Below are 8,425 nucleotides of genomic sequence, written 5' to 3' on the forward strand. Positions count from 1 at the left end.
AGTGTTTTGCACACAAGCCCCCTGGGGTGGGACTTGTTCCCACAACCTGCTGACTCAGAGTTGAGAGAGTTACCCACAGAGTCTGACTGAAGTTAGCCACCAGTTAAGTAGCAATATTGCCCACAGGAAGGTGTGAAAAAAGGGCAGGTTAATTGCCGACTGGTCCACCAAGTCTGTCCCATCAGAACAAGGCGAACCGTCCGATAAATCCCAACATGGATGTGGATGAAGCGAGGCTCGCGCATGGCTTGTGCTGAGGTTGCAGACGTGGGTCAGGGATAGTGTGGGGAAATTGCTGTCTAAAGCCGGTCCCTGACTCGTTCTCAGTGTTTCAGTCAGCGATCCTCTCCCAGTACTTCACTCTCCCGCAGTCCTTTCACAAGTGGATGCCAGATGCCTGTCTAATCCAATGCAAGGGAAACAGTCAACGACTAACATGCTCCCGATCACGTACAAATACAAATTAACCAGCAGGACACAAAAAGCTCGAAATCCATTCTCTTCTTAATTAATGCTGAGTTTCTGAATTTTGAGGGACAGATGGCCTATTTGGGCCTGTTTATTTGACTTTGTGTGAGTTTATGTTGTTGATCTAATTAGACCTTGTATGCATTGCAGTATCTTGGCCTTTTCACAATTACTGCATCTTGGGAAGCACACTGCATCAAGTCAGAAACTGCTCTGGAATATTATACACACTACAATGCACACTGACCACCATTAGTTTTTACTATTAGCTGCAAGTGTTTGCAGGTGACAACATTGTAGAACATAGAACATAGAACAGTACAGCACAGAACAGGCCCTTCGGCCCTCAATGTTGTGCCGAGCCATGATCACCCTACTCAAACCCACGTATCCATCCTATGCCCGTAACCCAACAACCCCCACAAAACTTTATTGGCCAATAACTAGGCCTGAGCAAATAAGTCACAAAAATGTGCATGTTAGGTGGATTGGCCATGCTAAAATTGCCCCTTGGTGTCCAATCATAGATCATAGAATTTACAGTGCAGAAGGAGGCCATTCAGCCCATCGAGTCTGCACCAGCTCTTGGAAAGAGCACCCTACTCAAGGTCAACAACTCCACCCTATCCCCATAACCCAGTAACCCCACGCAACACCCAATGATGTGCATGTTAGGTGGGGATGGGGATAGAGCGGGGAGTAGGCCCAGGTAGGGTGCTCTTTCAGAGGGTCAGTGCAGACTCGATGGGCTGAATGGCCTTCTGCACTGTCGGGATTCTATGGTTCCATGGTTCTAAAAGACACTGGGCGCGATTCTCCGGAAATATTCCCAAGTGTGGTAGCGAGCGGGAATTACCGTGAGCTTCCCAGCGCTCAACCCAGCGAGGCCGGGACCACAATTCAACTTTACTTGGTCCACTTAACGAGGCCCCACGGGCTTCTCGCTGCAAATGAAGGTTCGCCAGCTGATTCAACGGCACCGCTCTCGCCAGCCCCCCCCCCCCCCCCCCCCCCCCCCCCCCGCTAACACGGTCGAGCAGCCCTTAAGCTGCACTTGTTCAGCCAACCCCAGTCAGCTCGCAACAATGGCCAAGGAGACTGGTCCCAAGATTCAGGAACGCAGACCTGGGGCGGTTGATAGACGCCAAGGAGGCCAGGAAGGATGTCCTGTTTGCCCCCAGGGTCCAGGAGAGTCAGCCACAGGGCAGCCTGTGCTGCCTGGGATGAGGTGGCGGCAGCTGTCAGCTCCGGGAGTGTGGCCGGGAGGACTGGCCTCCAGTGACGGAAAAAAGTCATTGACCTACACAGGGCAGCATGAGTGAGTAGACACCAATGCCCCCCCCCCCCCCCCCAAGGGAGCATCCACTCCTGAAAACTCCCCACGCGACCCCCAACCCTCCCTCCTTCAACCCTCCCTTCACACCCTCCCCACCCACCACTGTGAACCACACGTGTGGCTAATGATGACCCCCTGAGTCTCCTCAGGAAAAGCTCTCCTATAATCGTCGGAAAATGGCCCAGATTGGTGGAGGGGGTGCCCCCTCCTATGACAGTCCACCCCTGCGGAGGGTCCCCCACCGAGCACTGGGTTGGCAAGCCCAGCGCCCCCGGGCTAGTTGCCAGTGAGCAGAGATGGTTATTCACCTCCTCGGCTCCCCACAGATCCAGGGATCATCCGTGTGAATCTCCGCTGGACACGCTCCAGTGCCAGTATGTTAAGTTTCTAATTTGTTATTGCGATGGCCGGGAATCGAACCCGGGTCAACTGCTTGGAAGGCAGCTATGCTCACCACTATACCACCATCGCTCACTAAATCTGGAGTTAATCTGGAGTTGGACCAGACTGGGCCCGGAGTTAATCTGGAGTTGGACCAGACTGGGCCCGGAGTTAATAGGATCCAATTTGGTTGGTGAAACCTAAACGAAGGCACAGAGATTTTTTTGATTGACTTGTTCAGTCTCAAAGCTCTCCTCCCAAAAACTGCCCAGTGTCCCAGCTGGCCCCCTATTTATAGCCTCTTTTAAGAAAATGGATGGGCAAAGCAAATGAGTGAATGGAATTGGGTGACAGCCCCATGTCAGCCACTGTAACGAAAAAAAAATTTTTTAATCGCTTATTGTCACAAGTAGGCTTCAAATGAAGTTACTGTGAAAAGCCCCGTCGCCACATTACGGCGCCTGTTCAGGGAGGCTGTTACGGGAATTGAACCGTGCTGCTTGGTCTGCTTTCAAAGCCAGCAATTTAGCCCAGTGTGCTAAACCAGCCCCTGTGACATGAATGTAAAGGCAAACTTAATTATCTAAACAAAAATATTATTCCCAGGGCTGATAATACATCCCATTCCTGCAGTGCCACCCACCAGTCACCTATTTATGCTCCTTTGAGAGCTAATATAATTAAACAGCACAGTGACACATTGGCTACCACTGCTGCCTGCTGCCTCACAGCGCCAGGGACCTGAGTTCAATTCCGAACTTGGCTGACTGTCTGTGAGTTTGCACATTCTCCCTGTGACTTTCCTCCGGGTGCTCCGCTTTCCTTCTGCAGGTAAGGCGGATTGACCACGGTAAAATTCCCCCTAAGTGTCCAATGGTTGGTTGGGGGCACGGGGATGGGGCAGGGGATTGCGGCCAGGTAGGGTGCTCTTTCGAAGGGACGGTCCAGACCCGATGGGCTGAATGGCTTTCTTCTGCACTGCAGGGATTGTATGACAAAGTAATAAATGGATGGTCCAATTTCTCTAAAGTCAGATAACCAGATTGTTGCAGAGTTCCCTCGAAGATCCCAAAGTTAGGAACTTGTTGTTATGGACCAGGGTTTAGGGAACCCCAAAGTGTATCATGGAGTTCACCTGACCCACAACTTTTAATAGATTGTGGTATGGCGAGCACACGGCCCACTCTACAGGTGTGGTACAGCAGAAATGGAAAAGTATTTTTTAAAGCAAAACAATGTTTATTCTATGAAGTCAAGTTAAACTTTTTAAAACATACAGTGAACATCTTAGCAACCATTAATTCGAATATAACCCCCAAAGAATACAGCACTAAGTAATCCTTAAGCTGTCCTTTTAATATCCATAAGACTTTAACAAAAAACTTTAAACTGAAGCACATCAGGTTAAAGTCACTACTGAGAGCAGTTATTAGTTTTAAATCACCAAAGGATCTATTTACAGTCTTTAGATTACAGAGAGAGACTCTACTACACCTTCTGGCTGTGACTGCAGCTATCCAGCTCTGAAAACAAAACTAAAACACACCCTACAGCAAACTGCCTAAAACGAAAGTAAAAAGCTGACAGACAGTCCAGCCCCACCTACTCTCTGACATCACTGCAGTAATAAACAACCATTTCTTAAAGGTACTCTCACTACAGATATTTATATACATACCCATTTATAAACACCCATTTCTTAACGGCACTCTCATATAACACTTGTGACATCCATACTGGGAGGTCAAATTCCTTTTCAGGTAGACTTGGAGCTTGGAATTAGACTGGAAGGCTTTAAAAGACATTCTGGTTTTTGTTGAATTCATAGAATTTACAGTGCAGAAGGAGGCCATTCAGCCCATCGAGTCTGCACCGGCCCTTGGAAAGAGCACCCTACTTAATCCCATGTCTCCACCCCTATCCCCGTAACCCAGTCACCCCACCTAACCTTTGGACACTAAGGGGCAATTTAGCATGGCCAATCCACCTAACCTGCGCATCTTTGGACTGTGGGAGGAAACCCACGCAGATGCGGGGAGAACGTGCAGACTCCGCATAGACAGTGCCCCGAGCCAGGAATCGAACCTGAGACCCTGGAGCTGTGAAGCAACGGTGCTAACCACTGCACTACCATGCCGAATGTATGGAATATTGGTGATCCAAACTCCAGCCCACTCACAGCTAATGTAGGAAAGGCCTGTTCCGAGCTAAACAGGAAACTTTACTCCAAGCTGAATATTTAAGGACAGGAATCCTCACTGTGCAGTTTCTAAAACTGTGAGTCAGTGCCAGATGTCACCTATGGGGAGAATAATGCCAGTCTGGCCACTCCTCCTTGAAATCTATCCCTTACTTTGCTGCTTTCTACCGTGTTATTCTGACCTTCACACCAAATCAGGTGATCAGCTGTGAGGGGAAAGATTTCCTCTTTCCGTGATTCTGCCTCTTGAGTTTATTTCTCAGTTTCTGTTGGGTTTCTGGTGAATGTTTGTGCTGATTAGGACGGGTGATGCGTGAGCTGGATCCACACTGTATCTAACCTGGGAGTGTTACTGGGTTGAATAAAGGATCAGACTGTCCCAGCTTTGTACCCCTATCTCAGAGGGAGCACCTTACACACAGGTGTGACTTTGCCATCGCCCAGAAGCTGTGCAGTTATTACTGTGGACATATTTGCTGTACAAGGCACAAGGGACCAATCGCCCATAAGGGATTATGGAAACCCGCTGTTGATTTATTTAGCGGGGCTGGTTTAGCAAAGTGGGCTAAACTGCTGGCTTGTAATGCAGAACAAGGCCAGCAGCGCGGGTTCAATTCCCGTACCAGCCTCCCCGAACAGGCGCCGGAATGTGGTGACTAGGAGCTTTTCACAGTAACTTCATTTGACGCCTACTTGTGACAATAAGTGATGATTATTATTAAGATTGGACATACGAGAACAGTTATACATAGATACAAAGCTTAAAGGCACCAAAGCTGTGTGTATGTGTGTGCATATGTGCTCTGTGCAAAATGAAACTAAAACCGGATCACATGACACATTTCCCTTTGGTTGATGTCATGCTGATATCCCTTAAATGTACATTACACGAGTAGCAAGTTGTTGCTGCAAACACATCCCACTGGAGATTGGTTGGACTAGGTTCCAGATGACCTTAGGACATCCCAAAACACTTTTGGTGGGATTACCCCAGCCCTGGGTCGGGCCAGAGAATCCCCATGACGGGGCCACATCGCCCCGACACCGGCATGCGATTCTCCGCATAGTGGAGAATCAGCGTCATTGGCGCCAACGTGTGGGGCCAACTATGTGCTCTGGATCCACACTGTATCTAACCTGGGAGTGTTCAATGGGCAGTGTAGACTATACTGGATCCACACTGTATCTAACCTGGGAGTGTTCAATGGGCAGTGTAGACTATACTGGGTCCACACTGTATCTAACCTGGGAGTGTTCAATGGGCAGTGTAGACTATACTGGATCCACACTGTATCTAACCTGGGAGTGTTCAATGGGCAGTGTAGACTATACTGGATCCACACTGTATCTAACCTGGGAGTGTTCAATGGGCAGTGTAGACTATACTGGATCCACACTGTATCTAACCTGGGAGTGTTCAATGGGCAGTGTAGACTATACTGGGTCCACACTGTATCTAACCTGGGAGTGTTCAATGGGCAGTGTAGACTATACTGGTCCACACTGTATCTAACCTGGGAGTGTTCAATGGGCAGTGTAGACTATACTGGGTCCACACTGTATCTAACCTGGGAGTGTTCAATGGGCAGTGTAGACTATACTGGGTCCACACTGTATCTAACCTGGGAGTGTTCAATGGGCAGCATAGACTATACTGGGTCCACACTGTATCTAACCTGGGAGTGTTCAATGGGCAGTGTAGACTATACTGGGTCCACACTGTATCTAACCTGGGAGTGTTCAATGGGCAGTATAGACTATACTGGATCCACACTGTATCTAACCTGGGAGTGTTCAATGGGCAGTGTAGACTATACTGGATCCACACTGTATCTAACCTGCGAGTGTTCAATGGGCAGTGTAGACTATACTGGATCCACACTGTATCTAACCTGGGAGTGTTCAATGGGCAGTATAGACTATACTGGGTCCACACTGTATCTAACCTGGGAGTGTTCAATGGGCAGTGTAGACTATACTGGATCCACACTGTATCTAACCTGGGAGTGTTCAATGGGCAGTGTAGACTATACTGGATCCACACTGTATCTAACCTGGGAGTGTTCATTGGACAGTGTAGACTATACTGGGTCCACACTGTATCTAACCTGGGAGTGTTCAATGGGCAGTATAGACTATACTGGATCCACACTGTATCTATCCTGGGAGTGTTCAATGGGCAGTGTAGACTATACTGGGTCCACACTGTATCTAACCTGGGAGTGTTCAATGGGCAGTGTAGACTATACTGGGTCCACACTGTATCTAACCTGGGAGTGTTCAATGGGCAGTGTAGACTATACTGGGTCCACACTGTATCTATCCTGGGAGTGTTCAATGGGCAGTGTAGACTATACTGGGTCCACACTGTATCTAACCTGGGAGTGTTCAATGGGCAGTGTAGACTATAATGGATCCACACTGTATCTAACCTGGGAGTGTTCAATGGGCAGTGTAGACTATACTGGATCCACACTGTATCTAACCTGGGAGTGTTCAATGGGCAGTATAGACTATACTCGGTCCACACTGTATCTAACCTGGGAGTGTTCAATGGGCAGTGTAGACTATACTGGATCCACACTGTATCTAACCTGGGAGTGTTCAATGGGCAGTGTAGACTATACTGGATCCACACTGTATCTAACCTGGGAGTGTTCAATGGGCAGTATAGACTATACTGGATCCACACTGTATCTATCCTGGGAGTGTTCAATGGGCAGTGTAGACTATACTGGGTCCACACTGTATCTAACCTGGGAGTGTTCAATGGGCAGTGTAGACTATACTGGATCCACACTGTATCTAACCTGGGAGTGTTCAATGGGCAGTATAGACTATACTGGATCCACACTGTATCTAACCTGGGAGTGTTCAAAGGGCAGAATAGACTATACTGGGTCCACACTGTATCTAACCTGGGAGTGTTCAATGGGCAGTGTAGACTATACTGGGTCCACACTGTATCTATCCTGGGAGTGTTCAATGGGCAGTGTAGACTATACTGGGTCCACACTGTATCTATCCTGGGAGTGTTCAATGGGCAGTATAGACTATACTGGATCCACACTGTATCTAACCTGGGAGTGTTCAATGGGCAGTGTAGACTATACTGGATCCACACTGTATCTAACCTGGGAGTGTTCAATGGGCAGTGTAGACTATACTGGGTCCACACTGTATCTAACCTGGGAGTGTTCAATGGGCAGTGTAGACTATACTGGATCCACACTGTATCTAACCTGGGAGTGTTCAATGGGCAGTGTAGACTATACTGGATCCACACTGTATCTAACCTGGGAGTGTTCAATGGGCAGTGTGGACTATACTGGACTCACTCTGTGGGCCCGATTATCTGGCCTTGATAAGGTCTCGCCCAAGCGAAACGTGGCCGGTAAATAGTGGGGGAGGCCAAGAACGAGAACCGTGTCAGGGAAAAGTTTGCGATGGAACCGGCCGGCTCCCATTGGCGAAATTGAGACCTCGCCGTAGCGTGGCGAGAATCCCGATTATCCCCACTTAAGCCCTATTTCCGTACAATTAATGGGAGCCACCCTTTATCCAATGGCCTCCCATCATCCAGCTGCCTCCCAAACAAGTGGTGCCAATTAGTATTCCTTTTGAAAAATGGAAAGCTGGCGGAAGGGCCTCTGTGGGGAGCTGAGGAGGTGAGTGGCCATCTCTGCTCACAGGGAAAGAGCCCAGTGCTCTGTGAGGGGTGCGGGACCCTCGCCCGGGGTGGGCCACCATGGGAAAGGGGGGGAAGGCACAATGGGGGCAACCGAGGGGGCAACCACTCGCAACACCACCATGCCAACCCCTGGATCATGTTTACCCGTTTCAGGGGCAATCCTTGTCCCTGCCCGTCTGCCCCACCGGCACCCCCACTGCCGAAGCCTCTGGCCGTGCGGCTGAAGCTATTGCTGATGGGGGAATTGGCAATCGTGGATAAGTGAGCACTTCCCACAACCCAAGTTGATTCCTGTGGGTGGGTGGGCCATGTAGTATATGGGAGTCATTGCCTAGCATCCCAATCAGAT

General features: G+C 49.2%; 1 non-coding gene across 1 annotated transcript; it reads right to left on the reverse strand.

Moving 5' to 3' along the window:
- Positions 1 to 2,203: 2,203 nt before the first annotated feature.
- On the reverse strand, positions 2,204 to 2,275 carry trnag-ucc. Its single transcript has one exon. It is a non-coding gene; the product is annotated as a tRNA-Gly (tRNA).
- Positions 2,276 to 8,425: the final 6,150 nt, after the last annotated feature.

The sequence above is a fragment of the Scyliorhinus canicula genome, chromosome 18 (genome assembly GCF_902713615.1).
Source record: "Scyliorhinus canicula chromosome 18, sScyCan1.1, whole genome shotgun sequence".
In the NCBI taxonomy this organism is placed as follows: domain Eukaryota; kingdom Metazoa; phylum Chordata; class Chondrichthyes; order Carcharhiniformes; family Scyliorhinidae; genus Scyliorhinus; species Scyliorhinus canicula.